The sequence below is a fragment of the Panulirus ornatus genome, chromosome 10 (genome assembly GCF_036320965.1).
Source record: "Panulirus ornatus isolate Po-2019 chromosome 10, ASM3632096v1, whole genome shotgun sequence".
Taxonomy (NCBI): Eukaryota; Metazoa; Arthropoda; class Malacostraca; order Decapoda; family Palinuridae; genus Panulirus; species Panulirus ornatus.
Window position 1 is genome coordinate 26,254,515 of NC_092233.1, and position 23,666 is coordinate 26,278,180.

Below are 23,666 nucleotides of genomic sequence, written 5' to 3' on the forward strand. Positions count from 1 at the left end.
TTTAGTACAGCCAGTGAGCTGGACGCCGCCTGCAGACTTTGTCTGCTCTACTCATGTACATTAGTCAGTGGGCTGGACACTTCCCCCACACTGTTGCAACTCTACCTACGTACATTTGTCCCTGGGCTGGCCACTTCCTAGGGACTTTTGCAGTTCTACCCATGTACAGTATATTCAGTGGACTTACCACCTCCTACAGACTGCCTGCAGGTCCAGCTATGTGCAGCCAGTGGGATGGCCATCTCCAAGAAACTACTGCTGTTCCTCCCACGTACAGTCAGTGGCTTAGCTACAACACATCTCCATAAACTTAACTTTCTAACTAATGTTGCCCAGACATTACTAGGATTTCTTCATGTCGTTCAAATGCTACAATAATCCAAGTCGTGAACGGTATACAGTTTTGACGACCCAAAAGTTCATATAACGAATAGGAATACGACAGATGGCAAGCGGGAGGCGTCACAAACTACAACAGAATCCAGCAAGGAGGCTGGGAAGTCGGCCCAACCGTGTATGGGAGGTTGGTAAGGAGGCCTGAGTAACTGGGCTCCTCTCTCATCACCAGACGTGCCCGGATCAACCTTGCCTCACCTCCCCACCTGACCACTTCACTACCCGCCCAGCAACACTCCCACACCAGAGGGTGACCCAGCCGCAGCAACTGTGGGGTCATGTACACCACTTGAGGTCATCGGCGACAGCGGTAATAGCCCTGGAAGATGACACTTGTGTGATCCCCACCGTCTTCTCCCCTGTTGTGTAACTGAACTGCTGGGAAGGATACGTGGCTACTAAGTGGGAGGGAACCTGTTGGGTGAGACACCTTGAACAGCAGCTTCCAAGGAGCAGGTCTGACCTGCTGGCATCACGACCGAGTCTTGGAGGAGAGGAGAGGGGGGAGGTTGTCACTTTTGCTTTGGGCAAAGACCAATGAGTGCTGCTCCATCAGACCCGCTTGCTTTCCTCAGTCTCGCCTTCGACCTCCCTCACCTCTCCCTCACCTCTCCCAGCCTCCCCGCTTCCCCTTCCCCTTCCCCTCCTGCAAACTCTCCCACGGCCCTCATCCAAAACAGCAATAGGGACTTCCGCCAGCTGAGTGGAGAGAAAACGAACAAACTAACTGATAAACTCTCCGAATACATACATACTTCCATGTATACATTGCTATATGCATACAAACATACATACATACATACATACATACATACATCAGACATACATAAGCAGCCCATATACAGTCTCTCTCTCTCTCTCTCTCTCTCTCTCTCTCTCTCTCTCTCTCTCTCTGAGAGACAGAGCAGTTTTATTGACGAACAGAGGAGTTACGATTAAGATAAACGTATATTGGTTGTATGACGTCAGGAGGGGTAGGTAGGTCTGGTGGGGTAGACAGTGAGGAGGGGTAGGTAGGTCTGGTGGGGTAGACAGTGAGGAGGAGTAGGTAGGTCTGGTGGGGTAGACAGAAATTTGGAGGCATGTGGACGGGGGTAGGCAGACGGGTGCACGGGCCAAACGGATATGCTGTTCGGGAAGACAGACTGGACAGACGGTTTAGTTCAGGACGGTAGACTGGCATAAAATCTTTACGGGGAACTTGCGTCGAGTAGACGGGTAGACGTGTTGGACAGTTTTGCCCCCACATTTGGTAGACGAATGCTTGACTCGAGTAACTTATGATTTCTTTTTTGGGTAGATAAGTGTATTGGTCGGGTAGACGAGAAAGAGGGATCCGCCCTCCGAATACAGGCCATGGTAGAAAAGTAGACGGATAAGGAGGGTCAGTGTAGAGTGGTAGGCGGATATACGCGGATATACAGGGCCAGAGTAGAATGGCGGAGAGGATGAAAAGGGTTAGGGTGGAGTGGTAAACGAGTAAACAGGGCCAGGGCGGAGTGGTAGACGAATAAACAGGGCCAGGGTAGAGTGGTAGACGGGTAAACAGGATCAGTGTAAAGTGCAGGCGGGCTAAGAGGGCCAGGGTAGAGCGGCAGACGAGCAGCAAAAGGGAGCAGGGGTAGAGTGGTAGTCGGGTAAACAGGGCCAGGATGGAGTGGTAAACGGGCAAACAGGGCCAAGGGTAGAGTAGTAGACCGGTAAAACAGGGCCAAGGGTAGAGTGATAGACGGGTAAACAGGATCAATGTAGAGTGGTAGACTGGCAAACAGGGCCAGGCTGGTACACGGGTCAGGCAGTAAACAAGCATGAGTGGACGGTCAGGACACGAGTGCAGTGTTTGCCGTATGTGTCATTCATTTGCGTCCGTTTCCCATTGTTACGCTCAGCCAGAGGCCAGGCCGGCCGCCCGCACCACCCAGGCCGCACACCGCACGCCCCTACTGCCTTACCAGATACACGGTCTCCAAGACTCCCCGGAAAATCGTCCCCCGAACCATCGCTTCCTCCACGAGATCCCCGAAGCCGGTCGGGAGGAACGCCAGGGGACGGCCCCCAACCCCGGCCAAAAGGCAACTGGGAAACAAGCGAAAATTTCTGGCATCGAAGTCCTTGTGCAAAACTCATCAGTGGCAGCCCAGAAGATTTTGGAGAGAGCGCATCCCGGGTGGGGTGAAGGGGGGGGGGGGGTGTACGGGGGTGGTGGGGGGGAGGAGGAGGTCTGGGAGGATGTGGGGGGGGGTAAAGGGGGAGGGGGAAGAAGGGGGGGGGACAGGAGTAGCTTTGACTTCTCGTCTCTTCGGTCAAAATAAACATGACGAGGCTCTCCGATCCACGTCAAATATGGCATAGCGCAGTCCAGAAGACACCCCCCCCCCCCCCCACTGCCCAGCACCTCCTCTCACATGGCTTTAAAGAGTGTGTGTGTGTGTGAGAGAGAGAGAGAGAGAGAGAGAGAGAGAGAGAGAGAGAGAGAGAGAGAGAGAGAGAGAGAGAGAGAGATTTACCATTATGCGCTTATTACCTACGTAGATGACTCTACACACACACACACACACACACACACACACACACACACACACACACACACGACACACTAATTCGACCTCAAAAGGATATGGAATCATTAGTATCAGTAATCAGGCATGATCTTAAGTAGGCATTCAAGAGCAGGTTCAGATAGCCTGAAGTACAGGTCATAAGGCATGTGACCGCAAGTGTGGACGGTGGTAAGAACATTATGAGGGACAAGTCAAGTTGCCGACGAACTAGCTCATGTTCTCTGTGACTCTCAACAGCCAACACGGATGAATGACGTTGTTCAGGAATTTAGGCTCAGCCTGTTGAGAGAGAGAGAGAGAGAGAGAGAGAGAGAGAGAGAGAGAGAGAGAGAGAGAGTCGACGACTTTAGAGGTCACGTTGCCTTCGAGAGAGCGTGCTACTGACTTCAAAAGTCTGGAGGCTTTTGAGAGTAAGCTGACTGGCTCTCAGAGTTTGGTAGGTTTAAGGGAGAATAAGCTGACTGACTCTAGTGGTCGAGGAGCTATTTTGAGGTAGGGTCTCTTACGTGACTTGAGAAGTCTGGCGGCTTTAAGGGATGAGGCATCTAACTGACTACAGTCAAGTGGCTTTGAGAGATAGCCAGCTTCAGAGGTCACGTTGAGAGAGCATACTGACTGACTTCAGAGGTCTTCAGTAACTTCAAAAGAGAGGCAGGTAACTGACTTCAGGGGCCATACGTTACTTCAGACTGGGGCAACTAATTAACAAACTTCAAAAAAGCCAACCAACTGACTTCAGGGGTCATCAATAACCTCAAGGAATGAACAGCTGACTTCTGAGGTCAGTGTAACTTAAGAGAACCAACGATTTGACTCCACAGGGCATTGAGAGAGAGAGAGAGAGAGAGAGAGAGAGAGAGAGAGAGAGAGAGAGAGAGAGAGAGAGAGAGAGAGAGAGAGAGAGAACCCACTGACTTCAGAACACAGTGGTCAAATACATGAAGATTGGATCTCCACAAGAAGATGAGATTACATCAAACGAGGGCCTGTGTCCCCCTCCAGTCCCGCTTACATAACTTGGGTGGGACCAGTGAACTACAGAGTGGGTCAAGGGTTGTCAAGGTTGGTTATATGACGGGATCAGGTATTGTCCCACTAGCTCACAGGACGGGCTCATTGTCAAACTAGGTCATACGGTTATTTGAAGTAAAGGCAAATTACACAGCACAGAAAAATCAAGGCAGCAATATATATATATATATATATATATATATATATATATATATATATATATATTTTTTTTTTTTTTTTTTTTCAAACTATTCGCCATTTCCCGCGTTAGCAAGGTAGCGTTAAGAACAGAGGACTGGGCCTCTGAGGAGATATCCTCACCTGGCCCCCTTCTCTGTTCCTTCTTTTGGAAAATTAAAAGAAAACAAGAGGGGAGGATTTCCAGCCCCCCGCTCCCTCCCCTTTTAGTCGCCTTCTACGACACGCAAGGAGTGCGTGGGAAGTATTCTTTCTCCCCTATCCCCAGGGATAATAGATTGCATATATATATATATATATATGTATATATATTCCATACTTATTCGCCTTATCCCACGCTAGCGAGGTAGCGTTAAGAACAGAGGAGTGAGCCTTAGAAGGTCTATCCTCACTTGGCTCACCTCTCTGTTCCTTCTTTTGGAAAATCATAAACGGGAGAGGAGGATGAGAAAGAATACTTCCCACGTATTCCCTGCGTGTCGTAGAAAGCGACTAAAAGGGAAGGGAGCGGGGGGCTGGAAATCCTCCCCTCTCGGTTTTTTCTTTTTTTAATTTTCCAAAAGAAGGAACAGAGAAGGGGGCCAGGTGAGGATATTCCCTCAAAGGTCCAGTCCTCTGTTCTTAACGCAACCTCGCTGATGCGGGAGATGGCGAATATTATGAAAGAAAAGATATACATATATATATATATATATATATATATATATATATATATATATATATATATATATATATATATATATATATATTATCCCTGGGGATAGGGGAGAAAGAATTCTTCCCATATATTCCCTGCGTGTCGTAGAAGGCGACTAAAAGGGGAGGGAGCTGGGGACTGGAAATCCTCCGTCCAATTTTCAGTTTTCCATAAGGAACAGAGAGGGGGGCCAAGTGGGGATATTCCCTCTAAGGCTCATTCCTCTTTTCTTAACGCTACCTCGCTAACGCTAATCAGTTTCTATGAAAGAAACCTGGCGTTATCCAGGAGCTGTCTAAAGGTATATGTTTGCTCAGTGTACCACGTAAGTTGTATGGTAGGGTAGTGATTGAGAGGGTGAAGACATATACAGAGCATCAGACTGGGGAGGAACAGCGTGGTTTCAGAAGTGGTAGAGGATGTGTGGATCAGGCGTTTGCTTTAAAAAAATGTGTGTGAGAAATGGAGAAAGAGAAGGATTTATTTGTGACATTCATGGATCTGGAGAAATCATACGAAAGCGTTGGTAGAAATGCTGTGTGGAAGGTCTTTTGAATATATGGTGTGAGGAAAGTTGTTAGAAGCAGTAAGAGGTTTTTATCAAGCGTGTAAGGCATGTGTACGAGTAGGAAGAGAGAAGAGAGTGGTTTCAAGTGAAGGTCGGTCTGCTGCAGGGGTATGTAGTGTCACTATGGCTGTTTGATTTTATCTTGGATGGGGTGGTGAGGGAGCTAAATTCAAGAGTCCTGGAGAGAGGGTTGAGTATGCAGTCTCTACGGGATGAGGGGAGGGCCTGGGAAGTGAGTCAATAGTTGTTGCCGATGATACAGCACTGGTAGCAGAATCAAGAAGAAACTGCAGAAACTGGTGAATGAATTTGGGAAAGTGTGTAAAAGGAGGAAGTTAAGAGTAAATGTGAATAAAAAGCAAGGTTGTTAGCTTTAGCATGGTAGAAGGGAAAGGTTACTTGGGGTATGAACTTAAATGGAGAAAAATTGGAGGAAGTAAAATATTTGAAGTACCTGGGAGTGGACATGGTAGCAGAAGTGAGTCATCGAGTTGGTGACGGGCGAAAGTTCTGGGTGCATTGAAGAATGTGTGGAAAGTTCAGTATCAAGGAGGGCGACAAATGGTATGTTTGGAGGTTTAAAACAATGTTATATGGATACGATGCATGGGATATAGGTGAGGAAGAATGGAGGAGGGCGTGCCAAAATTTTTGGGGCATATGGAGAGAATGCGTGAAGAAAGATTGACAAAAAGGATGTACGTGTCAGAAGTGAAGGGAACAAGGAGAAATGAGGAGACCGACTTACAGATGGAAGGATGGAGCGAAAAATATTTTGTATGATCGGAGACTGAACCTACAAGAGGGTGAAAGGCTTTTACGAGATGAACTAAAATTATATGGTATACAATATCGACTTGCTGTCAGTGGACTGAACCAGGGCATGTGAAGCGTCCGTGGTAAACTATGGAAAGGTCTGTGGGTTCTGGTTGTGGATAGGGAGCTGTGGTTTCGGTGTATTACACATGACAGCTAGAAAATGAATGCGTGCGAATGCGGCCTTTCTTCGTCTGTTCCTGATGTTACCTTGCTAACGTGGGAAATGGTGATCATGATTTTATATATATATATATATATATATATATATATATATATATATATATATATATATATATATATATATATATGTATGTATGTATGTATGTATGTATGTATGTATGTATATTATCCCTGGGGATAGGGGAGAAAGAATACTTCCCTCGTATTCCCTCCATGTCGTAGAAGGCGACTAAAAGGGGAGGGAACGGCGGGTTGGAAACCCTCCCCTCACGTTTTTAATTTTCCAAAAGAAGGAGCAGAGGAGGGGGCTAAGTGAGGATATTCCCTCAAAGGCTCAGTCCTCTGTTCTTGACGCTGGTAGCTGATTCGGGTGAGAAACTGCAGAAGCTGGTAAAGTTTGGTAAAGTGTGTGAAAGAAGAAAGTTAAGAGTAAATGTGAATAAGAGCAATGTTATTAGGTACAGTAGGGTTGAGGGACAAGTCAGTTGGGAGGTAAGTTTGAATGGAGAAAAACTGGAGGAAGTGATGTGTTTTAGATATCTGGGAGTGGATATGGCAGCGGATGGAACCATGGAAGCTGAACTGAATCATAGGGTGGGGGAGGGGGGCGAAAGTTCTGGGAGCGTTGAAAAATGTGTGGAAGTCGAGAACGTTATCTTGGAGAGCAAAAATGGGTATGTTTGAAGGAAAAGTGGTTCCAACAATGTTATATGGTTGCGAGGCGTGGGCTATTGATAGAGTTGTGCTTAGGAGGGTGGATGTGCTGGAAATGAGATGTTTGAGGACAATATGTGGTGTGAGGTGGTTTGATCGAGTAATGAAAGGGTGAGAGAGATGTGTGGTAGTAGAGTGTGGTTGAGAGAGCAGAAGAGGGTGTTTTGAAATGGTTTGGCCACATGGAGAGAATGAGTGAGGAGAGATTGACAAAGAGGATATATATGTCAGAGGTGGAGGGAATGAGGAGAAGTGGGAGACCAAATTGGAGGTGGAAAGATGGAGTGAAAAAGATTTTGAGTGATCGGGGCCTGAACATGCAGGAGGGGTGAAAGACGTGCAAGGAATAGAGTGCATTGGAACGATGTGGTATACCGGGGTCGACGTGCTGTCAATGGATTGAACCAGGGCATGTGAAGCGTCTGGGGGTAAACCATGGAAAGTTTTGTGGGGCCTGGATGTGGAAAGGGAGCTGTGGTTTCGGTGCATTATACATGACAGCTAGAGACTGATTGTGAACGAATGTGGCCTTTGTTGTCTTTTCCTAGCGCTACCTCGCGCACATGTGGGGGAGGGGGTTTTCACTTCATGTGTGGCAGGGTGGCGACGGGAATGAATAAGGGCAGACAGTATGAATTATGTACATGTGTATATATGTATATGTCTGTGTGTGTATATATATGTATACGTTGAGATGTATAGGTATGTATATGTGCGTGTGTGGACGTGTATGTATATTCATGTGTATGTGGGTGGGTTGGGCCATTCTTTCGTCTGTTTCCTTGCGCTACCTCGCTAACGCGGGAGACAGCGACAAAGTATAATAAATATATATATATATATATCTATATATATATATATATATATATATATATATATATATATATATATATATATATATGTGTGTGTGTGTGTGTGTGTGTGTGTGTGTGTGTATGTGTGTGTGTGTGTGTGTGTGTGTGTGTGTGTGTGTGTGAATGTGTGTGTTGTGAAAGACATTATCATCCACGGGTTACATCATCATCCAGTTGTCTCAGCAGTCACTAATAATGTCTTCCAGAAGCGTAACTCCTACACTGACACTATAAAATGTGACATATTTTAATGTCCTCAGCAATTTCAGTAGCTCCAATCTTGGGGAGGTTTCTGTACAGTTAGTTTATTACTAGAACTATCTCCTTACCGTTTTACTAATAAATTATATTATATCCATTTACCGACGCAAATGTTGTATGTTCCCTTTGTAGCAAGGAAGCATATTATTTTTGCTGTATTTCTTCCTTTCTCTCCTCCTCCTCTCCTTTTAGCTTCGGTTTGGCGAAGTTTCGTTTGAACCTTGACGGAAGGGTCGGGTCAATTGCATCTTTACTAAACCACGGCCACTAGCCTGACAAGTAGGGGTGAATTGCAAGGCCAGCGTGTCAAGGGGTACTAACGATGTGGGTGTAGTGAAGATGTAAGGAAGTGAACCTGTGGGCGTAGTGAAGATTTAAGGAAGTGAACCTGTGGGTGTAGTGAAGATGTAAGGAAGTTAATATGTGGGTGTAGTGAAGATGTAAGGAAGTTACCTTGTGGATGTAATGATGTAAGGAAGTGAACCTGTGGGTGTAGTGAAGATGTAAGGAAGTTACCTGTGGGTGTAGTGAAGATGTTAGGAAGTAAACCTGTGGGTGTAGTGAATATGTAAGGAAGTTAACTTGTGGGTATAGTGAAGAGGGCTTTAAACGCGACACGCGAGGGTCTGGTCATGATCAATGGCGTCGAGGGTGCATTGAACATGAGGATATGGTGAAGATTTGATTTGGCCCATAAGGGCTAGGTCAAAGACCAGTGGCGTCCCAGGTGTAATGAAGATGAGGTTGTATGAGGATGCCCTTTGGCTTTACACGGTAGGGTTCGGTGAAGATGGCATATAACCTGACCCCTAGCTTAATGTATGAGTGGTATTTCGGTGGAAGACAAACTGAGTGTGCTCGTGTGTGTGTGTGTGTATATATATATATATATATATATATATATATATATATATATATATATATATATATATATATATATATATATATATATATTTAATTTTCCAAAAGAAGGAAGCGAGAAGGGGGCCAGGTGAGGATATTCCCTCAAAGGCCCAGTCCTTTGTTCTTAACGCTTCCTCGCTAACGCGGGAAATGGCGAATAGCATGAAAGAAAGAAATATAACACACACACACACACACACACACACACACACACACACACTCCAGCACTGCGTCACAATCCGCCGTAATCATTACCTTAACCCCACCTCCAGGCAGACCGCTATCATGGCCTCTACCGAAGTCAACCTGTTTTACCTTCAATGTACAAATGGCATCACGGGTTCGTTAGACGTACCCAAGCACCTTTAACTCGTGGGGACGATAAGAACGCCTCCACCGTGTTCAAACCTGAGAGTACAGTAAATACAGTTACATTATCTGTAGTGCCAGCCATGGTCGTAGATACATTATACATTTTCTTTGTAACAACAGCGGAAAATGTATTTATGTTCATCTGATGATAATATACGTAGATATTCATTCATGGCCGCCATAATCTATCTACATGTTTCGATTAATCCCTTAACAGTCGTAAGATGTTTGACTAGTTGGTTAATTGACCTTTAGGCTAATCACTTGCCAGGGGTCGTTTTAGGGCGTCAACGTCAAGCCACACCATGCATATTTGTTAGCTGGGACGGCACGGGCACCTGAGGCCCAAATCAAGGCTATCCCATAAACGCAAAGTACTCATTTTATCGACTAACCCCTAAGGGTGGATGAACAGCTGGGTTGACTGTGGACCGACTACCGCAACCAGGATTTGAACCTATGTGCTCGATCCTGGGCGGCCCATGAATGCGTCACTGTCAGGAACGCTAACCGCTACACCGCGGGTGTTCATAGACATTAGACAAATTATTGTCATACCCTCACTCAGAAGGAACACAACACACTGACAGACTGTATGTTAATATAACATCTCGGGGTTTATTGTGTGTCTGTAAGTACGGAGGAGTATGGCTAACACCGCACGCTTTATGAATATTCAATTAGTTCATTGTTTAATCTAAGCGTGTAAACATTTCTCTTTCGACGTAGATCTTGATGATAAAAGTGTTTGTTACGATCGCGACACTAGGAAAATTTTGCTTCGTTTTTGGTGTTAAGAGAGAAAGTGGTGTGGTTTGGAGGGCAGGTGCCTGGTGGCTCCCAGCCTATCGTGTGTTACAGCGATCTCTCCGATTTGCCAATAAATGTCATAGTTAGTTACCTATTATACCTTATTCAGTTTTCTTTGTGGAACGATGTATCCAGTGTACATTATATTGTTTTGAGGGTCTTATCATTATATGTTAATAAAGAGATTTTGTTTGTTAGAGTGTAGACAAATTAAGAGTAAATATTTTCAATATTATTACAAATTATGGAAGGACAAAACATATGTAAGAGGCAAAAGAAAGTGATATGAAGAATTTGTATAGAAACTGGAAGAAGGCCAAGGTCTCTCATAGAATGGCTGTAGAGGAAGGAAGTGGTACAAAGCTGTTGGTAAATGTATAATGCAATCTGTACACATCTCAGTCATTTCAAACCCTTATGTTATATAATTGAGGCCAGTAAATTTGACAAAGAGATGTAAAGTATGATAGAGAGATCCATGTATCAAGCATGAATTGTATTATTTATGTTACGAGAGAGCTATGTTTATTTTTGCTATTATAAAATATATTTTTATAGATTTTTATCTGTTTGGTATTTGACCAACTTGACAAGAAGGGAAAAGTAGATATATCATTACGGCCGTCAGCTGTCACGAGATGTTAGCCAGATGGTAAGGGAATCTGTGTCTAGCCCAAATCTCTCAGTTAACAGAAGCTGTTATTTCAGAATTATCTGTTTTAATGGGCCTGTGGGCTGAGGGGTGGAGGCAGGACGTAACACTTGGGTGACTGGTCATGTGACGATCGTTTGTGCACTGAGGAAAGTGTGGGAGTTGAAAAGGTAGTCTCCCCTCCTATTGGTAAAGGTCGCTCACACAGTTCTCAATATCCAGGACTTTTTTAACATTTGGAGACTCCAGTCATTGACAAAATGCCCACACCAAGGCCGAACCTTCATTGAAATCTGAAGAGGTTAATGAAAGGGAAAAGAAAAGACGAGGAAGAATATATAGATTTTTTGGAGGCAGTGAAAAACCTGTCTTTCGAAAAATACCAGTTCATAGTGACTGGGAAAGAGATGAGAGGGTAAAGAGTTCCAAAGCTTCGAGGTGTTGGGAAAGAGACAGTTATCAAAATGGCCCACCCTTGAGTTGCCAACGGCCACACGGTAATCATGTGACGTAGCAGCTTGCCTAGTATGAGTGGTCTAGGTACTGGTGGGGACGCACAAGCAGCCAGCTTTCAGAAAAAGAAAATTGATATTTACAGAAGAGGGGAAAGTGAACAACATTGCGGCGTAGGGCAAGGGGGTCAAGTTTTGAAGTTAACTTAGAAGAGTTGATAAGCTGAACTGCTTTTGACTCATCTCCGTCAAGTAAGGATGCAGAGATAGATCCAACCCAGTTATGAGAGCAGTACTCCATACAAGGACGGATCACTCCTTTGTATAAACGGGGCTACTGTTTGAAAGAAATGTCAACATCTAAAGAGAACTCCTAATGTCACGGAGGCAGACTTAGCAATATCCGTAATGTGGGGTTTCCAAGATAATGTGGGTGTTACAGTATGTTCATTGAGTCAGGAGTTGAAATTACAGGACCGTCAAACGAGAGAAGAAAATTGAGAGGAATTTTCTATAGAGAGACAGAAAGAAACTGGGTCTTAGAGCCGTTAAATTTGATGAGATTTCATTTGCTCTACCGAAATGTACTGTTTACGTTTGAGTTTGAGGCAGTAGTGTCGAGACGAGACGTAGATCGAATGAGAGAAGAATGAGCAGAATAGAGGGATGAGGATGAATGAAGTGTTGAGCCGTCAGCGTAAGAATGCATTTGATTATAAAAAGTGTAGGGTACAGGATAGAACCTTGAGGGACACCGCTTTTAATGGAGGAAAGGGGAGAGGCTGATCCATCAACAACCACGGAGATAGATCGGCCAAAGAGGAATCTAGATATGACGAAGCAAAGTGAGGGAGGGAAGCCAAAATAAGGGAGCTTAGAGATGAGACCCCGGTGCCGCACCCTGTGCACAAGTATTTACAAGGGTATCACGGTTTCCTATAGTTAACAATTTATCTTCAAATATAACATAACAAGCATTTACATATAGCACATCGGAGATCTACAGTTAACAGACATAAGATAGCAAATCGGAGTTCCACTGTTAATAATTTACCTTCACTTACAACATAACCAAGGCATTTACTGGCACATTGAAGTTCTTCATTTACTAATTCATCAATTCTAACACTCTGAATGACACAGTCACGCAGTTTCTTGTACGAAATGTCCTACGGCTTCAAATTAGCATTACATTAACATTTCCCCATGTGATGTTTGACTGTATGCTCAGAAAGCTTCCTGACACACCTTACATTGCGTTACATCTGCCTCTCGTTCTTTCCCTGCAGCTTGCCACACGGAGTCAGGTGTAACACTTGCCGTAACTCGGGCAGCGTCGGGTCTGGCTGGTGTGTTTACCATCGGTGTGTCCAGCGTCAGAGGGAAAGATTAGCAGCGTGTTTGATGCTGATGTTCTCAGGGTCATATGTGAGGGTAATTGATGATGAGCCTGCGACAACAATGGTGCAGCCTTTGAGCACGACAGAACGCCCCTTAACCACCATGGCACGGCCTTTGAGCACGATGGCACGGGCTTGAGCGCAGCGGTAAGACCCAGTGGGTGAAATGACCGAAAGTTTATCGTAACCGAAAAGATCATGTGAAATGCCAGGCCATCATTCCCAAGGGTCGTACCGTCGTGCTCAAGGGATCGTACCGTCGTGCTCAAGGGTCGTACCGTGGTTGGTCGCACCGTCGTGCTCAGGGGTCGTACCGTCTCGTCATAAAGAAGTTTTAAACATCCAGCTACTGCATCATTTATCTGGTTTTTTTTTTTGAGGGCGAGGTTAATGTGCAGTCACGGTTTAACACAGGCAGTTCACGACTCTAACGCCATGCCTCTCTCTCTCTCTCTCTCTCTCTCTCTCTCTCTCTCTCTCTCTCTCTCTCTCTCTCTCTCTCTCTCTCTCTCTCTCTCTCTCTCTCTCTCTCTCTCTCTCTCTCGGGGTGTCACCGGAGCGAGGCAAGCACCACTGAAGTTAATTGGCCGAGAGATTACCGGGGAGTCAGGTGGGCGGGGGGTGGCCTCGCTCCTCTTCCGATGGGATTATCTGCCATGATGAAGCGGGGAGATGAACCGGGGGGGGGGGGGGTTGTTGTCAGGCTGGTGGGATGATAAGGGAGGGTGGATTAGGATTATGATGATGTGGGATGATGAACTGAGATGTGATAAGATAAGCCAGGGTGATGGGGGCGTTGAGATGAGGGTGGATGATGAGTCGGGATGATAATGGTGATAATGAGGCCGAATGGGTAGACAGGATGCTAAGTTTAAATCACGAGGACGAATAGTGTACATGGGATATACATGGGATTACAGGAAAGTGTACGTGGGGAAGCCACTTGATAGGAGATCTGATAGATGGAGACAGGATAGTGAAGTAGAAGGTCCCTCTCGACTCACCACTATAGATGGAGACAGGATAGTGAAGTAGAAGGTTACTCCCCACCCACCACTATAGATGGAGACAGGATAGTGAAGTAGAAGGTCCCTCTCGACTCACCACTATAGATGGAGACAGGATAGTGAAGTAGAAGGTCCCTCTCGACCCACCACTATAGATGGAGACACGATAGTGAAGTAGAAAGTACCTCATCACCCATCACTATAGATGGAGACAGGATAGTATCGCACAACGCTCCTTCCCACAACACTACTATGGATGGAGACAAGATAGTTACCGTAGAAGTCTCCTTCCCACTCACCATTATAGATGGAGGCAGGGCAATAAGGCAAAGGCTCCCCCGCCCCCCTCGTCACCCACCACTATGGATGGTGACAGGACATTAAAGAAGACGACTCATCCTTGCCCACCACTCCCTCCGGCACAACAACAGGGAGGATAATATATGTGAAATGATATAGTATACTACCTCGGGAATTTTATAGGAAAGAAAAAATAAAATGGAAAACTGTGACAATGATTATTTTTTTTCAGGAAAGAATGAATGGGCAACACGCGCTCTGATCCTGTTATACCCGCCGGATGCTGAGGGAAAGAGGGATTTTAACCAGTGCTTTGTGAAGGAAAAGGGAGTTATGTGCACATAATACTATTACACTTGAGCCGGGTTAACGCACACCTTAAGCTCCTTATCAACTAATATCGTTATAACGAGTAACTGAAGCAGTGTCGGAAGCGACTTGATAACCTTCGCCCTCTCACAAAATCTTATGCTGTTATTTCGTCCACGTTTGTCACATTTCACCCTCCTCATACATGCACAGCCTTATTATCACATGAGTGTATCTCTCTTACCTAAGATCGTATCGTGTGTTCCATGATCGATTGTGATTTTCAAAACATTTATAAACTTGAACCTGAAGTTTTGCAGGTTTTTTCTGATCAGAAGAGGAATGAAGACTTTAGATCTACGATTTTTTTTAAGACGATGTTTATTTCTGAGTTACGGAATTAGATTTATTGTTCTTTCTTGTAATCGTTTTTTTTTTTTTTTTTGATGGAGTTTTCGGACAATCATTTGTATAAACGGAGCAACTGTTCAGAAGTTTCGACATCTAAACAGGACGCCCAGTTTCTTAGAAGCAGACTTAGCTATTCCTGTAATGTGGTGTTTCCAAGAACGAGTGCATGTTACAGGAACACCAAGTATGTTCACTGAGTAAACAACGTAGTCTGAGTGTGGTATAACCATACCTTTGTGAATAATTCGTATCGTACTGGAGCTTTCGTTTTGTACATCAGGATTTTTACTATAAAAACTTGAGTACTGTGTTTAATATGACAGAAGCCACTGGAAAAGTATTTCCTTATTTTACGTCATTACTGATCATCACTTCTGGGACTTTTCCTTCTTGACCTTCTGGTAATTGCCACCAGATCTTTTCCATTTATGTTTAGTAAATGTCGTCCTCAGTGCATTACTCTAGTTTGGTCCGCATTAAGGTCCATGTGTCATCCCTTCAACCACCGCATCCTGGCCTTAAGACTTACTGTAACCCTGGCTTATAGGCTTGCGGTTACCCAGACCTCAGGACTCGCGGTAACCCAAGCCTCTGGACCCAACGTGACCCTGATTTACTACTGACTCGTACGTGTGATTGTGAGGTAGGAGGAGGAGGAGGAGGAGGAGGTAGATACTGATAGACAGAACATATCAGAGTACGGGTGAAGGGCACAACATATCTTGGGGTATGTGGAGGCCAGCATAGAGTGTACGGTGGGTACAGTACATAGACACAGTAGGGTGAGTGGTGGGTCTGAGTGGGGGGGGGGGGGGCAGGCCGGGGACCTAAAGGGATCGTGATGATAAGGCGGGATGTTTTTAGTCTCGGGTCGTGGTCGCTGTCCCATTCCCTTGGCCAGAGGGAGCGGCGTAGATGATTACTTCCATCAAACCCGCCTCTGATGTACGGGGATTACTTTGATACGGCCGGAAGGGCTTACTTTGATGATCACGCTCTCGTGGTATGAGGGATTACTTTGAACTTACATCCGTATGGTGGAAGATGGATTAATCCGACCGATTGCTCAGGTATAATCCGCAGGATTACTTTTATACTCGTATGTCTAAGAGGATTATGGTGACAGTAGCTCTGTTTTGATCTGGCGACGGGAATATAATATATCTGCGAGTCTAGAGACCATCTCAAGGTCTGGAGGGGTCCCACAGAAGACCATACACATACTCCTTGTGGATAGAAATCATGATAAAAACGGACCCAGCGATTAGGATTACTAGGACTGCGAGGGGATTACAGAGGGAGCCAAGATTTCCGCAGGTCAGAAGGGGGTCGGTCGTGGTCTCACAGGCGAAGACGATCACAGACGTCTGAAAATAGGTCAGCAGCTCTCGGACGAGATCAGCCGTCAGTCGCTGGGGCTTATGTATATAGGGCTGAGCGGATCAGCCTCTGATGAGGTCATCCCCGCCGATGGAGTAGCAAGGCGATGGAGTGACGGAGTGGGTCGTGGGATAGGAAGGGGAGGCGAGGGGATGTGTGGAAGGGGAGGGAGGAGCGGGTAAGTTGATGGAGAAGTAGGGGGTTGTGATGGAAACATGGAGTAATGGAATGGTAAGGGATATTAATGGAGGAGGATTGCTATGATAAGCTGGGTAGGGCGGAGGTACGCAGGGTTGGTGAGGTAGCTGATGAAGGGGAAGTTTAGGGGATGATGGAAGGTATGTTAATGGAGAAGTTAATGTAGGGGTCGTTTAGGATATGATGATATGATGGAAGGTATGTTAATGGAGATGTTAATGTAGGGGTCGTTTAGGATATGATGATATGATGGAAGGTATGTTAATGGGGGAGTTGATGAAGGGGTTGGTATAGGTTAATGGAGGGAGTGATAATGGGTTAGTTAATGATGGGGTTGTTGTACGGGTGATGAAAGATATGTTAATGGGGAAGTTGATGTAGGGGTAGTTTAGGGGGTGAGGGAAGACCTGTAGATGGACAGTGGGCGAGAGTTAGCATGATGGAAGAAAGAATGGACAGTGGGCGAGAGTTAGCATGATGGAAGAAAGAATGATGGACAGTGGGTGAGAGTTAGCATGATGGAAGAAAGAATGATGGACAGTGGGTGAGAGTTAGCATGATGGAAGAAAGAATGATGGACAGTGGGCGAGAGTTAGCATGATGGATGAAAGAATGATGGACAGTGGGTGAGAGTTAGCATGATGGTAGAAAGAATGATGGACAGTGGGTGAGAGTTAGCATGATGGAAGAAAGAATGATGGACAGTGGGTGAGAGTTAGCATGATGGAAGAAAGAATGGACAGTGGGCGAGAGTTAGCATGATGGATGAAAGATTGATGGACAGTGGGTGAGAGTTAGCATGATGGTAGAAAGAATGATGGACAGTGGGTGAGAGTTAGCATGATGGAAGAAAGAATGAGGTTGAATATTGGAGAGAAATGGCAGATGACGGAGCAAGGAGGGATGGGTGTGGCAGGTTGGTGCTTGTACGAGTGCTGACGACGAGGTTATGCCATGAAGGCAGGGCTAGCGAGTAGCGCTCACCGCAGGAAAATCTAGGGCTACGAAGAACGAGTCGAGTGAGTTACATGTTGTCAAGTGTTGTGTATGGGATGGTCGGGTTGTGTGTTTGTAGACTACAAGCCAGCTACCCACGTGTGGTTGAAGCAGACGCAAAATAGAGCAAACCTTGGCCCAAGGGCTGACACATGACAGCCACTGAAGTACTGGCTCACAGTGCAGCCCAGGCAGGTAGGACCAGCAACGTACCTCCGGGAGATGATGGTGGAGGAAAAGACTGAAGACCTTGAGGTAGTGTAAATGCGAGTGGTGTAGTGAGAGATACAGGATGTCAGTTGTTGTGTATTGGGTGTAGTGGAAGATAGGGTGTGTTATATGTAGTGCAAGACAGAGTGAGTTGGTTCTAAGCATGTGAAAACAGCATGTAAATGTCAGGTGTGTGTAGACACAAGTTATGACATATTACCTCACACACACACACACACACACACACACACACTTACATAACAGGATGATAGACACAGTATATCCCACTCATGCACGTGCGTGCGTGCGTGCTTGAACAAGGTGCGTGCAGCGTACGTCCGACACCGAAGGCAAACCGGCTTCTCTGCATTTGTCGTATACAACAACACGGACATCAATATAATTCTGTCGCACGTACCAGCGTGTGACAGTTTGATGTGTGTGTGTGTGTGTGTGTGTGTGTGGTGTGTGTGCAGGATGTACATATTCACACTCACATGCACATATGCCTCCTTCGACACCAGTACAAGCAGACAGGTCTAAAAAGATGCTAGGATGGAGCACCAAGAGAGGCCACAACATGTTCGAGGTGTGAGTAGTGTACCAGGACAGGTAAGAGTGAGGCAGTGAGGCTGAGTTGTGAGACACTGCCTGTGGACAGCACACAAGACGTTCACAAGGTTGTATGGTGGTGTGGAGAGTGAGGAGATGGGGCTCCCCACGGCTGTGGAACTCCTTCCCAGTACAGTATGAATAGGTATTGACATGTAAATTATAGTAATAACTAGTTATAAATGGGTTAATATGAAATTGGTAGGCAAAATAGGTTGTAACATATGAGTAATAAAACAAGGTCATGATAAACAGGCAATTGGACAACAAAATTGATGAAAATGAGGCAAATTGCAAACAGGTAATTACAAATAGGCAGTTTAGTTGAATGACAGTCCAGCAGAGACACAGGGGGTGCCACAGTCACCAGCCCCCACCGGGGGGAAGGTGGCTGGGAGAGGAGGTGATGATCACATCACCCACGCATATCAACAACAGATAACCTGCACCCCAGACAGTAAACACCCGGGCACCAGTAGCCCAGCTGGGGGTGTGCCACATCGCCACACCATCAGCCACACTCGTGACGCCCGTGATCTTGGTCGGCTTTTACTGGCGTTGTCATCTCTCTCTCTCTCTCTCTCTCTCTCTCTCTCTCTCTCTCTCTCTCTCTCTCTCTCTCTCTCTCTCTCTCTCTCTCTCTCTCTCTCTCTCTCCTGTGGCGGAGATAATGCCTCCCCACACACGCCCTCACAGGCTGCTGCTCCTCGCCTTGTAAGCAACGTATCAACATGTGTGTTCAGGTATCTAGCCAGCCTGGTAACCGCTGGATGGAAGTGTGTCATAAGTTCGGGTCAGGTAGACGGCCACAAATTGCTGGTTTGTAGTTTTTTTTGTGTGTGTTTTTGTAGGCTTGTGTGTGTGTGTGTGTGTGTGTGTGTGTGTGGGTGGGTGGGGGAGTGGGTGGGTGTGTAACTACAATTTTGTAGTTACCTGTTAGTACAGCGAATTTTGAACTTTCTGTCCTACAACTAATTTCACTTTCGTATAACATCAGTATCTACAGTTTCTTCAATATCTTCATCATTCATCCACCACTACTTTACCAGAAACATTTCTTTTCATTTTTCTTTCCAACACGTTTCTTTCTCATTCTTACGACCCTCCGCTTCTCCTCTCACATCTTTCGAGGACCTACCTGTCCACCGTCGACTTTGCCAAACTGGTTTAGGAACACGACAGGTTGTGATCGTTACCCCTTCCTCTTCTCTCTTCCACAGTGGGCAAAGTTTATGATCCCTAACCTTTCATTGTTTCCCATTTACCTTAAACTCTGGCGCCATCTCTCTTGCGCTCTCTTCTGGACCTTCTCTGCAATTTCCTTATGCTTCTGTTAGTGTGGTGACCAAACTTGAGAATTAGATTCTAGTTTTGTACTTAATTGTGATGTGATATTTGCCAACAGACAACTTATGTCCTCTTCCATCCTCCTGATGTGGGCCTCTGGCTCTAGCGACAGGTTAAGTACAATGTCGACCCCTCAAGTCCTTCTAACACAGAGATTCCTGCAGTTTTCTTCTTTCTTATATGGTATTTCTGTCGTATCCTTTTTTCACAGAGTCCATATTACTGTGGAGTTTGTCTAGGTCCCCATGTAAACTGATGCAGTCCTCATCATTCACGACTTCCCTCATGAATGTGGCATTAACTTATCAACATCTTCAGGTACGAGTCCAGTCCTTCCTGCCAGCCATGCTCATAGATCAAGAAGAGCAACGGTTCAAGGTTCGAACCCTGTGATACGTCACTGGCGACCCCAACCCATTTTAACAAGGCTATTTTGACATACGTTCTTTTTTCTTTCCATTATTTTCTTTATACATTTAGGGATTTTTCCCTCTCATTTCTGCCTGAACATTCAGCTTCGTTTCTGGTACAGTGTTTAATGCTTTCTGGCAGTCCAGAAACACACAGTCCACTCGTCCTTCTCGTCTAGAAGTCTCCTTTCCCGTGTGTGTGTGTGTGTGTGTGTGTGTGTGTGTGTGTGTGGCTGGTAAGGGAAGGAGACTGTCGGTCAACGCATTATGGAGGAGATAACTGAGAAAAACTCCGACCCCGAACTCATTCCACAGAGCGGCCTCGCCAGCGAGGGGCACCTGGGACATCAGTTGATGCAGGCGGCCGTGGGGCCGCCCTAGGCACAGACCCACTCAAGATATCACAGGAAGATAAGAGAGAGAGAGAGAGAAGTGGGCAGTGTGGGCGGCACCGCCTTCCCACACCCGTGGTGTCGACCCACTTACCAATGCAACCGGTACGTTCCGCTATGTGCTCGACGCCTCACTTCTAACTCTCGAACCATCTCACGTCGCCAGCCGCTAGAGGGGAAGAGCCTCCTCTCCTCTCTCAGTGTGGTGCTCTGGCACCTACCTCACACTGCAGGACCTTCAGGCTGGGTTCACTCAAGCAGCGCCAGGAGGCGAGGAATGGCAAAGCTGCCAAGTAGTTCAGAAGTAAGATGTAGAGGTCCGGAGCCTCGCGCGATGAGTTTCTCAGCGAGATAGAACTACGTGGCGTGGCAGGGATGGAACAGGAGGAGGTCTCAGATGAGAGAGTGGAGGCCAAAGGAGAGAGAGAGACCGGAAGTGGCCACTAGTGATGACAGTAGTGGGCCAGGGAGGCACCGCCTTCACTTATCACACACCTCCGGCTTGGTCCGGCCTGGCCTGGTCTGGCCTACCGCTCGCTGCCCTGGCTAATGGGGAACGTTACCACTGTAGACTGCGCATAGCAAAGACCTTACCAGCAGTAAGGTCAAGCCATCATGGGGATAGAGACGACCATGGCCGGGGTGGCTATCTCGCGCCGGCCGAGTCTGCTTGTGTTACGGCCGCTCGGCACAAAGTAACACAGTGGACTAGCCATCAATCACCACCACGGTGTATACAACGAGCAGGCATAAACATTCCTCGCCTCACCATTTACACAACCAGTTATCAAAACCTACAACTATAAACAAGACCTCACCAGGATTTCCTTGTGCCACAGCTCCCTGCCAGCAGGACCTTGAGGGCTGTGACCGCCCACACACACCCCTGCCTGCCTGCCAGCAGAACCTTGAGGGCTGTGACCGCCCACACACGCCCCTGCCTGCCTGCCAGCAGGACCTTGAGGACTGTGCCGCCCACACACGCCCCTGCCAGCCTGCCACCAGGACCTTGAGGGCTGTGACCGCCCACACACGCCCCTGCCAGCCTGCCAGCAGGACCTTGAGGGCTGTGACCGCCCACACACGCCCCTGCCAGCCTGCCACCAGGACCTTGAGGGTTGTGACCGCCCACACACGCCCCTGCCAGCCTGCCACCAGGACCTTGAGGGCTGTGACCGCCCACACACGCCCCTGCCAGCCTGCCAGCAGGACCTTGAGGGCTGTGACCGCCCACACACGCCCCTGCCAGCCTGCCAGCAGGACCTTGAGGGCTGTGACCGCCCACACACGCCCCTGCCTGCCTGCCAGCAGGACCTTGAGGGATATGCCCACCCACCCACGCCATCATTTAGCACCCCTGGCGACGTTCTGTCTCGCACTTTACCTCCTGGCTGAGCAATAACGTTACACACACTGTTGACTCAGCGGCCAGGTCGTAACTTCCCGGGCCGTTTCCTGTAACTGACTCCCGCTCGGCGCATGACTGTGGTGGCTCGCGTGTACTTGTTGTGATTTTCAGGAGTTTTTCTATTCCCCCGTCTCAGGAGTTCGTAAGGGTGAGGAACCTTCGTCAGTTGCCAAGAAACCTTCGTCAGTCAGCAAGAAACGTTTATCAGTCGTCAAGGAACCTTCTTTAGTCGCTAGGGAACCTTCGTTACCCGCCAAGGAACCTTCATCAGTCGCCACGAAACGCTTTTCAGTCGACTTTGTCAGTCGCCGTGAAACGTTTATCAGTCACCAAGGAACCTTCGTCAGTCATCATCAAGTCCTTCTTCTTCTCCGCCACCTCCTCACGCATGCCTAAGCGGTCCAACGACAGAGTCCTGGCCAGCCATGTGTGATGAGTAGTGCTCCGGGGGGTAATATGAGGCCTGGGCTGGGAATGCGGGGTCTAGGGTATCACTGTGGGAGCTCTGTGGAGACAGCGTTGGACCTACGGTAGCTCTGTGGGGTTATTAGAGACTGTGTGGGTCCATAGGTGGCCCTGTGGGATTAGGAAAGAGTGTGTGGGTCATGGGGTGGCTGTGTGGGGCATGGGTTACTGTGTGGGTCCTGGGGTGGTCGTGTTGGGATTGGGTTAACAGTGTGGTGCGTGGGGTAATCATATAGGGCGTGGGGTGACCGTGTGGGGCGTGAGGTAACCCTCTGAGCCTTGGAGAGACAGTGTAGAGCCTGGGGTGACTATGTGGGGCTAGGAGAGAGAAAATGTGATGGGGTTTGCGGTGGGCGTGTGGAGCTCGGGACACATCCCGGGGCTGGGCAGTGTCCCAGGGGTAAGCAAGAAATGGAGGAGGATATGGAGGACCCAGCCTGGCACTGTCCTGTGGTCCTGTATACAAACCGTCACTCACCCACCAGGTTTATGGTGCCTCCTGCCCCCTCCTACCTCTCTCTTCCCCTTACCACCCCCACCTTCCCTTCCATACCACTCTCCCTCTGATCTCCTCACCCGTGTAATCTGCAATGGGAGCTGCCTTCCTCATCCAGCCACCCGCTTCCTTAAACTTCCCCATTTCTCATCTTGCCACCATTCTCTCTTCCCTCATTGATCACTCGTCGACCTGCCATCCTTGCCCTTGTGATCTCCTTTCCTAAAGCTTTAACATGACCTTACACCTCCCTTCCTCACCCTAGTGGACTGTCATTCCACCTCACTTAGTTGTCATAATGACCTGATATTTCACATCCCTTCATTGGCCTGGTGACCTGACATTCGACGTCCCTTCTTTACCCTAATACCGACCTCACACACCACCTCCCTTCCTTACCCTAGTGCTCACCCCCACATACCATCACCCCATCCTTGCCCTAGTGACTGTGCCCTTTGCCCTACCCTTCCCCCCTAGGGGCTGGGGCACCCCGCAGCCCCACACCTGTTCTTTCCATTTCCGCTCCCTGTCCCCTACACGCGTGACCTACATGTGCCTCGAAGTCAAAGTTTTTTCCGAGTGAGTGTCTGTTGGGGGGGAATCCTGAGGCGCGTCCTCCTTACTCGACTTCCCCCTTGTGCAATGTGTGTTGTAACGGCAGGGCACATGTGTACGGCGGTGTGTGGAGGGGGAGGGGGCGTGTGTTCTTACTTTTCTATAGTTTTATAAGAAGCAACATCATATGTATATATTCCTATGAGTCAACGGGGAAAATGAAACAATAAGTTCTCAAGTGCACTTTCGCGTAATAATCTCATCATCAGGGGAGACACAGGAGAGAAATATAATAGTCAGTTGATATACAGCGAAGAGACGT

General features: G+C 47.2%; 1 protein-coding gene across 1 annotated transcript in view; it reads right to left on the bottom strand.

Moving 5' to 3' along the window:
• LOC139750831 (C-Maf-inducing protein-like) overlaps positions 1-23,666 on the bottom strand; it is a 342,875-nt gene that overhangs the window by 288,605 nt on the left and 30,604 nt on the right. The gene's annotated exons all lie outside the window — the stretch shown is intronic.